Source organism: Artemia sp. Qi Xiang Cuo, chromosome 10 (assembly GCF_049724085.1).
Source record: "Artemia sp. Qi Xiang Cuo chromosome 10, ASM4972408v1, whole genome shotgun sequence".
Lineage (NCBI taxonomy): Eukaryota > Metazoa > Arthropoda > Branchiopoda > Anostraca > Artemiidae > Artemia > Artemia sp. Qi Xiang Cuo.
The window spans coordinates 68,959,458-68,970,396 of NC_142803.1; the positions used below are offsets into that span (position 1 = coordinate 68,959,458).

Here is a 10,939-nt window from a genome sequence, read left to right on the forward strand (position 1 = left end):
GAAACCGTTTTCCAGCAACCCTATTCGTAGCTGTTATTCTTCATGGGAGTCGACAAGTATTTCCGGCAAATTGTATTCAGTGGGAGATGTATCCAAATTTCATTTTCAATTATCATCAACGTATATTCTTCAGTTAATTATCCCAGGGGAGGGAAACCAGAAAAAAGTGATTCTTGGTTCGTTCAGATTTTTACTTCATTTTCCTGAACCCTTATCGTTTTCACAGGCCTTTGCATTTTCGGCCTTAAATTATTTGAAATTATGCCAAGGGGCAATTTACTTTTTTATCGAGATTTGGGGTTGTTTCCACATATGGAAATTAAGAGGCTAGTGCAGCCAATTTTTCACGATGGCTGGCATCATCACATGGTCCAGAAATTGATTCTCTGCTCCTCTCAAATGTAAATTCGTGAGAGCAAGAAAATTTTTTTTTTGATTATGCTGTGCACAATCAATTTCTACGAGTCCCGAGGACGACATCCTGCAATTAGTTCCAACAAAGGAGGAGGAGAAGCTGCTGAAAGATGAGTAAAACTTCATAGTACCCTATACTACTCGGCAAGGCAGAAACCCCTGGCACGGCAGGAGCTCTCAGGAAGAAATGAACCTAGAAGACCTGGAAGACCAGAGGAAGATTAAAAGTAAGTTTAGTGTTTATTTTAATTTAATTTATTTTAATTTGAATGTGTTTGAATTTCCAGCCAATCCAACGGGGATGTGGGCAATTTATCTTAGGAAGGAGGTGTTGGAACCCTTGGTCCCAGTTTTGTCAGATAAATGTCCCTCCCAGATTTATTTCTTTCGGGCCCTTAATTATTTTACTTCCTTAAGTATTAAATATTAATTTTACTACTATTTTCTTGACGCCATTTTGGGTCCTCTTAACTGCGTACGTGTTTAATACACCACGAGGGAAAAATTTCGCAGTTAGGGAGATTGGCCAGTAGATTAGTAGGTCCAAGGATTGGCTGGAAAGATTCATTACCACCCTCGTACCCCCCCGCCGCTGCATACGGCTAGTGTGCCGGGATGAAGTATTTATTTTTTAGTCAGTTCATTTTATACCGCGTGATTGTTAATAAAGTAAGATTTTCCTATGTACTCTTTTTAACTTTTCAGCTAAGGTGAATCTAAAAGAGTTAATTAGAAATCTTATCGGTAAACTTTGGCTTTAAATGTGGCCATAGACCATCCGATCACGTCAGTATACGGAACCGTTGGAGTAACCACGGAAATCCCACTAATTTGAGGCCAAAGAGGGATCTTCCCCCTCCAGTAAGTGGCATAGCAACTCTTTGCGCCATTTTTGCCTTTAAAAGTGGTGACCCCGCACAATAAACCTCCAATAAGTGGTGCCAGCGGTACTTACACTCCAATAGTCCTCCTCAAAAACATTTTTTTTTATCTGGAAATCAACTACGCTGAACAAAATGGCTATCTCAAAATTTTGATTGGGTGTGTTTCGGGAAATGATGGGCGTTATTTGCCCTCCAATCAATTTTGACTATTAAAAAGTGCACTATTTCTTTTAATTTCCATTCGAATGAGCATTTTTTGAAGTTTCTACGATAACGCCTCCAATCAAAATCTTATATGCTCCCAGGGCATAACTTACAACCCTTGCCCTGAGGGTGGTGGGGGAGCGTCCTCCTCAAAAACAAAATTTCTATGTGGAAATCAACTACGCTGAACAAGATGGATATCTCAAAATTTTGATTGGATTTGTTTGGGGGAATGATGAGCGTGAGGGGGGGGGCTAGTTGCCCTCCAGTTACTTTCGACTATTAATAAGGGCACTAGCCACTCTAATTTCCAATCGAATGAGCCCTTTTCGAAGTTTTTACCACAACTCCTTCGATACGAAGTGCCCGGGTATGGAGAACCAAAAAACAACACATTGTGCCCCCATCGTTCTTTACTTAGGCAGCAATCTGAAACCTGTAGGCTATCCGTATGCCTTTTCAATTCTTTAAAACCAATTGGCCTCCTCTGTTTTGTACTTTTCTTCTTATCTTGTATGTACATTTTCTTCTACACTATATGCTTCCTCTATTCTTCTGTTCTTCTATGCATTTTCAAACTGTCCAAATTGTTGCTAACGATTTAAAAACGAGAATACATTTTCCTACAGTATCGTATACCCAGACTAATTTCTTAAACCAATCTGCATATCAGTTTATAATTCAACGGAAATAACTATTGAGTAATATGTATTTTGAACAGGTAGAAATTTTGAAAAGACAGTGAAACTTTATAAGAACAAAAAAAACTTTTGTACAAATAAAATAAAAAAAAATTTCTTCCCATTTTTTTTTTTTTTGCTCTGATGAAAGCTTATCGGAGGTTTTTGCCGAAGTATCTGCTTTAACTTTCTGTTGCATTTGCTGGATCAAAATCCCCCTTCTTTTATTTATTTCTGTTTCTTGGATATTTCGCTTCGTTGGTTTATTGTATGCCATGTATAGCCAGTGTGGTCTTAACGTATTAGGGGTAATTTCTAGGTAGAGTGTGTTTGATGAACATAATACGCAGGGAGTAAAGTTAAGGGGTACATCAAAAGATACTACTTTCCCTATTGCTTTATGGGAAAAGTGTTTTTATTTCATTGTTTTACGTCTGTAATGTATTTTTTAAGCCAATCACATTATTCCTTGAGCGAATAGCTCCGCTTATTTAAAACTCTTATTATGCGAAATATTTAGCCAATAAAAAGAATTAAAAGTTGAATTCCACCTAATTTGATCACCTGCGTGAAATTTCAAGCTAGTATAAAGAACGGAGATTTTTTCACATTTTTAATCAATTGATGTACTGGTTCTTTGTCAGATTTCCAAAAAATACTTTTATGGAGTATTTTCATTGAAAAAGTCAAAACTAGACAACAAAATGCCTCCCTTCCCTCCTAGAATTCGACAAGTCCTTTTTTCTTCATTAAAAACAGTGGAAAAATTTTCTCCCCCACTCCTCCTGATAGATTATTGTGCATCGGTGTTGTGCTCTCCATTATCAATTACATGATTGTATTCTTCTTCTAATCTTGATTTTTGAATTTGATTAGCATTATGGAAGTGATAAAAAACTTGAGAGCCATGGCTAATTAGAGTAAAGCCAAGACAGATAGTCTCTGTGAGAGGTTCTCTCAGAGATAGTCTGTGTGACTGTTCTACGAAGCATACTTATTTGCGCTGTAATAGCCCTATTTGAACCACATTGACAAAGTTGGGTCTTTATGGTAACCTGTGGATAAATGCCTGTACCTAACAAATAGGGGGGCTGTAAGGGGGATTACATTGAGACGAATATTCCACTTTATTTCCCTAAATTCGGAAAAAAAATCATGAAGTAGTTGAAAGGAGACACGCACACAGAAGGAGGGCCTCAGACCCTTTGACTAATTTTTTGTGCGATATTGTACTCTATTCTATGCTCCATTGTCAATCCGGTGATTTTACTTCAGAGGTGTCTGCTAAGATAGCAAAAGGCCATAATTTGTGTTTCCAAACTTGTCCTTTATCAATATTAATAAAAAAAAAACTTTTGCACAAAATGAATTTTTCAATAAAAAGTAAAGAACTCCATTAAACCAAAAATGAGTATCAGTAAATAAATGAAACCCAAAACAGATAGGAATTAAAATAATTCAAACTCAAAACGAGCAGCATTAATCCGAGTAGGGTTCTAAATTCTATGCTTTATAAAACCCAGAATATAATTTGTAGCATACTGAAAAAAATTCTTTTAAATGTTTTCACTTTTATAACTTTAAGATATCAAAAATTAATTGAGATTTTAAGGAATAAATGTCAGCATACGTATATTAAACTAACAATGCAAATTTTTTTCAGTAAATTCATTCGAATTTTTTTCAGTAAAGTACAAATTATATTCTGGCTTTTAGAAAGCATAGGGTTTAGAATCCTACTCAGATTACTTTCTGCTCATTTTGAGTTTGACTTATTTTAATTTCTGTTTGTTTTGGGTTTATTTTTAGACTATTTTGAATAGAATGGCTATCTCAAAATTTCTATTAGACACATTTCGGGAAATACGACGTTTATGTAGGGGGGAGGGGGTAGCCGCCCTCTGATCACTTTGACTCTTAAAATGAGCACTAGAGTGCCAGAATACCAATCCAATGAGCCCCCTTCGAAGTTTAGGTGACTACACTTTCTATAAAAAAAAAACCTTATATGTCCCCAGGGCATAACTTACAACCCTTGCTTTGAGGGCTGGGGGATTTTTTATCCTCAAAGACATAATTTCCAGACCTTTCTGATATGCTTAACAAAATGGCTATGTCACAATTTTGATTGGAAGTGTTTCGGGAAATGATAGGCGTGGGGGGGGGCATTCGCCCTCTAATCACTTTTGACTAATGAAAAAGGCATGAGTCCTCTCAATTGCCATTCGAATGAGCCCTTTTTGAAGCTTTTACGACAAAACTTTCTATAAAAGCCTTATATGCCCCAAGGGCATAACTTACAACCCTTGTCCTGAGGGCTATGGGAGGAGGTTGTTACCCTCAAAGACCTAATTCCCAGAACTTTCAACTACGTTTAAGAAAATGACCATATCAAAATGTTGATCGGAAATGTTTGGGGACATGATGGGCGTGGGGGGAGGTGATTCTCCCTTCGATTACTTTCGACTATTAAAAAGGGCAATAGCCCTCTTAATTTCCAATCGAAAGAGCCCTTTTTGAAGTTTTTACGACAACACTTTCTATAAGACATTATATGCCCCCAGGGCATAACTAACCTCCGATCGCTTTTGACTATTAATAAGGGCACTAGCCCTCTCAATTCGCGATTGAACGAGTCCTTTTTGAAGTTTCTACGACAACGCTTGCAAAGACTTTATTTCCAGAACTTTCAACTACGTTGAATAAAATGTCTATCTCAAAATTTTCTCAAGTATCTCAAAACCTCCTTTTCTCAGAGTGTTGGCTGAATCGCTCATTACCTACTACTTATTTCTGCCAACGGTGTATTAAGCAATGATAAAGCAAAGTTTCTCCTGTCAGCTGCCTCCCTCTTCTGGTAAATCTCCTGACTGTGCTCAAGAATTGCCCCCTCTACCTCTTAATGCTTTGTGCCAGTAAGCTTATGGATGAAATCTCTTACGATATAACAGAAAATATTTATCAAACAGTTCGTTACCACGAACTCTAAGCAAGGAGCGACCCGGCTCAATAGTAACCGAAACTCTAAGAAACAGAATTTTGATACCAATAAATACATCAAAAGAATCGTATTTTTATGCTGATTTCAAATACATCAGTTTCATCAAGTTTAGTCTTACCCATCAAAAGTAAAGCTTCTGTGAAAATTTGCCTTATTTTCGAAAAAAAGGGAAAAACATCCCCTAAAAGTCATAGATCTTTAATGAAAATCACACCATCGGATTCAGCGTATCAGAGAACGCTACTATGAAAGTTTCAAGGTCCTATCTACAAAAATGTAGAATTTTGTATTTTTTGCCAGAAGAAAGATCACGGATGCGTGTTTATTAGTTTTTTTATTGTGGTCCTAGAATATCGAGAGAGGGCTCATTTGAATGGAAATTAAGAGTTATAGTGCCCTTTTTAAGTGACCAAAAAATGGAAGTCAACTAGGCCCCCTCCCACTCCAAAAGTCACCCGATCGAAATTTTTGAGATAGAATTTGTTCAGCACGGCAAAAAATACAATAACTCTGTCTCTGAGGATGACTTAATCCCCCAAAGTCTCCGGGGGAAGGGCTGCAAGTTAGGAACTTTGTTCAATGTTTTCATATAGTATTGGTTATTGGGAAGCATACAGAAGTTTTCAGGGGGGATTTTTCTGGTAGTTGGGGGGAGGTGGGGGGTTACGTGGGAGGATCTTTCCATGGAGGAAGTTTTTTATTGGGGAAGGGACATTGCTATGAAGGGGGCGCCGGATTTCCCAGCATTATTTAAAAAAACAACTAAAAATAAAAAATAAAAATTTCAACTGAATGTAAGGAGTACCATCAAAACTTAAAACGAACAGAAATTATTACGTATATGATTGGGTTCGCCCCCTAGTCATTATCTCGCTCTCTACACCAAAGTTTTCTTTTGTACTTCTATGAGGGCTATTTATGCTAATTAACGGCCTTTTTTATTAAGGGGTCATTCTTAAAGAACTGGAATAAAACTTGAAATTTAGCGTAAAGAGCGAGTTATTTACTAGGAGACAGACCCCCTAATATACCTAATAAAAATATACGAATATAGAAGTTCATTACGTAAGTTAATGCTTAAGTTACGTCAGAACAAAATTTCGAGAAAGCCATTTAACCAAAAAACGTAAAATTAATATGCAACTTTTGTTTTAATTATTCATGTATATTATTTTGTTTAATTATTCAACTTTAACTTCAACGACATCATACCTTTTTTATTTTAGTTGTGTCAGTAATTTTATTTTATTCTTAAAATGTTACAATTGTCCTAAAACGTTTATTTTTCAGTTACTATTATGGCTAGCAGTAAAAGTCCTTCAAATGGAACCACCAGTGGATCCCCTCTACTGGAGTCGAATGAAAGGGAGGATCCTATTGAAGGTCCCTGGGATAAACCAGAGGGATGTCCCCTCGAGGAAGGTCTGGAGATGGTTCCATATGGGGTCGAGGAGGATCCCTGGAATCCCTGGGATCCACGGCAGCAAAGGTTTTATGGTATCAAAATAGTTGAAGGGGGGATCTTTTCACTGAAGAGTATGGTGTTAAAAGGAATGAATGAGAGGATCCTATAGTGGTTTTAATGTCATTGATAAGCCAATGCCTCAAAATACTTAGAATTGGAGAGAATTGTAAAACAACTAGGCGTTGTCCCGGTGGGTGGATATGTTTGTCCATCCATCAACCAGGCAGTTGTTTGTGCAAAGGAGCTTTTCCTGATCCAAATACTGAAAAGTTTAAGTTATGTGAAACCGAAATATTGAAAATACCTACCTATTCCGTAGAGGTAAAATTTGGACGTTGTGGACAAAATTTGAATGGCGGAAAAATGTTTATTTTTCTAACCGTAGAACAACTAGAGAAAGTCGCATTAATATATGATTTTGAACTTTTTTCTAATGGAAAAAGGCCAATGTGGAACCGAAAGTATCATTATCCAATATAGCTTATTTAAAACGGATGCTACATGACACGGACAGAATTATATTTAAGCTCATCAGAAATATTTTAACTCCTCTCTGTCATTGATGATTTTAACTAAATGACTTTTAAATTTTAATTTCTATGTTTTGCTGTTTGACTATTTACGCTCCCCCATTTTGCAATGACCTTGGAGTTTTCAATAATATCGTTTAATATTAATGTTACAATGGATAAGGACTTCATTATTTATGAGCTCTACAATTATTTTGACATGGTCTGTCTACAGGAGCATCTTCTTACAGACTTTAGCATTAACCTTTTTGCGTCGGAGCCCTCATCATGATCTGTTTTTTACTACTGCTAAAGCCACAAGAGGCCGCCCATCCGGTGGGCTAGCTTGTGTTTTAAGCGCAATCCGAATTTGGTTTCGCCGGTGACTTTTTACTCGGATGAGTTTTTTTTGGCTGTTCGTATGGGCGCTATAGTTTTCATTAATTCTTATCTGCCTTATGATGATCGTTTTGCCAGATCGATGACTAGATATGCTAAAGCTTGCAACACGTTGAAGTTTTTAGTGGAAAAAATTCTTTCGATTTCTCTAGATTATAGGATCATTGGTGGCCTCAGTACGGATATAAATCATTCGTCAGTGAGAAGTGATTCGTTGTCAGATTGCCTTCCATCGTATCATATTATACCCAAAAGTCATCCGTTTTTTACATTCACCATTCAGGTAGTAAGAGCAATATTGATCACATTATTTGCTCACCTAGTATTACTACATCAATAGTGTTTGTACATGCTGAAGAACAAGACTTAGACCATCTTTCTATTTCACTTTCTCTTACGCTTGATATAAACTTTGCAAGTATTTGTAAAGTATCCCGGTCTTCAAAATGGTTTGAAAAAAGTAATTGGAAGAAAGCTGATGTTCCTCTCTATATAACTAACAAACCTGCTGTCTGCTATTCGAGTTCCTTATCATCTGCTCCAGTGCTCTCTACCAGTGAATTGTAAAAAGGACCTGGATTGCTATTATAATCAAATAATTAAATGTCTAAAAGATGCCGAGGCAGTAGCAGTGCCGCTGCAACGTGTTAGATGTGGTACGCAAAAACCTGTTTTGTCTTTAGATCCGAATTTAAAAACTTTGAAAAATAAAGCAAAGCTTTGGTTAAAAGTATGGAATGAATGTAATAGACCGCCTTGTGGAATTGTATCTGACCTTAAGTGTAAGACGTGCAGTGAATATAAAAAATATCTTAAGTCAATACGATATCGTGGTATGGATTTTCCAGTGTCAAAGAGAGAATGGCGAAAAGTTATTAATTCTGAGTAGATTAGAAGTGATGTGCCAAGTAGTGATTGTCTTCCTGCATCTGTTTGGCATGGCCATTACTCGTCTATTTTTTCTAATGTTAATTACCATTTGCATTCTTTGTATGCTGATTCTCTTTCTGCTATTTTTAGTGCCCCCCCTATCTCATCGACTTTGTATTCCCATTTCTGTTTCATCCGTAGTTGAAGCAATTAAAAAACTTAAATCAGATAATGTTAATAATGATGGTATATCTAGATTTCACATTTTATTAGATTGCTCCCCCCTTTATTGACCATATACACCTACTTCTCCTGATGTGTATTTGTAGTTCTAGTGTACCGGAGAGTTTTTTGTGTGGTACTGTTTCTTCAATTTTAAAGAGGGGAAATTCTCTTTTAATTTGCTCTTCTTACCGACCTATTACTGTCTCTTGCACCTTTAGTAAAGTTCTTGAGCATGTATTACTACCTTTTGTGACTAATAATATTCTTGAGAGAGATAACCAGTTTCGATATAAGCCCGGAGTAGGTTATCAGCATGCACATCGTGTATTATCTTCTTTGCTCCTTGATAACACTTTTAAAGGAAAGATCATATATCTTTGTGCTTTAGATCTATCAAAAACTTTCGATAGTGTATGTCATAGTCTGCTTTTTCCTGCTCTTCATGTTTGCAATGTCAATCTATCGGTTATAATGCTTCTTCGTTACTGGTGCTCTAATTCTTTTCTTCCGCTGAAATCGGCGCCAGATTCTATTATTAAAGTGAAAATAGGTTTAAGGCAAGGTGGAGTTTTATCTCCGACCCTATTTAAATTATGTATTTCACGAGTTCTGGCAAAGATTTTGGCTACCTATCTCTCTGGTTTTTCTGATGTTTCATTCCTTACCTATGCTGATGACCTGCTTCTTATAAGCCGTACTAAAATTGGTCTATCCAACATGGTTTCTCGCGTTGCTACATCTTTTTCAGACATAGGCCTTTCTCTTAATGTAGATAATTGTAAATTTCTTTCTTTTAATAACAATTCTAGTACTCCCCTTCGTTGTAGTGGGTTTACTATCCCTCTCGTAGATTCTCTTTATGGCTCGCTATTTCTGTTACTAATAGTCTTCCGAGCTTGCGCCAGTGCACAATATCAGATGTTAATATGAAAAATCAATTAGGATATGCTAAGATTGTTACCAATAGAGGTAAATATAATAAACTAGCGTTGGCCAATCTCTACTCAACTTTTTGACCATTCAATTCTTTTTGCTTCTTGAATTGTTCCCTTTCTTAAGAAAAGTGAGTTAAAAAGGATCCGGATTAACTATTATGGATTTTGTAAATTTTTGTTGTTTCTTCCACCTTGGACTAAAAACCGGGTAATTATTAATAAATTTCTTGTTTCTGATATTGCTATAAAACTGGAAGTACTACACAGAAAGGTTTCAAATACCGCTTGTATCAGTTGTTCTCCAAACCATGACCTTATCAGGTTTTTTCAGTCGTAAGTTATTTTCTTTAATTTATTTGTTTGTTTTTCTCTCTTTGGTCACTCCCCATTTTTTAGTATTGTAAAGAGTGATGAAAAATCAAATAATGATAACAATAATGACAGCTTGTGTCCATATTTCCGCATGTTACTGCTTATTAGATTATGTAAGCGTTGAGTTTTTTCTCTTCTTCTTTTTCCCCTCCTTTTATTTTATTTCTCTTTTGTTTTAGTTTCTTTTAAATTCTATGTGTTACTCTGTAACTTGTATTCTTTGATTTCTATATTGATTTGCGTTGGATTTTCATGTGTTTTTCTTTGTGATACTCCACGAATTTTACCTCTGTATAGTGTGGGTTAGAAATAAATAATAATAAGGGGTAATAAAGAGCGGTAAATAGTCAAACAGCAAAACATAGAAATAAAACTTTAAAAGTCATTTAGTTAAAATCATCAATGACAGAGAGGAGTTAAAATATTTCTGATGAGCTTAAATATAATTCTGTCCGTGTCATGTAGTATCCGTCGTAAATAAATTCTATTGGATAATGATGCTCTCGATTCCACATTGGCCTTTTTACATTAGAAAAAAGTTCAAAATCATATATTAATGCGACTTTCTCTAGTTGTTCTACGGTTAGAAAAAAAAAAAAACATTTTTCCGCCATTCAAATTATGTCCACAATGTCCAAATTTTACCTCTACGGAATAGGAAGATATTTTCAATATTTCGATTTTACATAGCTTTATCTTTTCAGTATTTGGCTCAGAAGAAGCTCCTTTGCACAAACAACTGCCTGGTTGATGGATGGACAAACATATCCACCCACTGGGACAACGCCTTGTTGTTTTACAATTCTCTTTAATTCAAAGTATTTTTAGGCGCTGGCTTATCAATGACATTAAAACCACTATAGGATCCTTCCTTTCATTCCTCTTGACACCATACTCTTCAGTGAAAAGATCCCCTCTTTCAACTATTTTGATACCATAAAACCTTTGCCGCCGTGGATCCCAGGGATTCCAGGGATCCTC

At 36.1% G+C, this 10,939-nt stretch overlaps 1 pseudogene; it reads left to right on the forward strand.

Moving 5' to 3' along the window:
• LOC148948095 (ras-related protein Rab-5B pseudogene) overlaps positions 1–10,709 on the forward strand; it is a 33,538-nt pseudogene extending 22,829 nt beyond the window's left edge.
• The last annotated feature ends 230 nt before the right edge of the window (positions 10,710–10,939 follow it).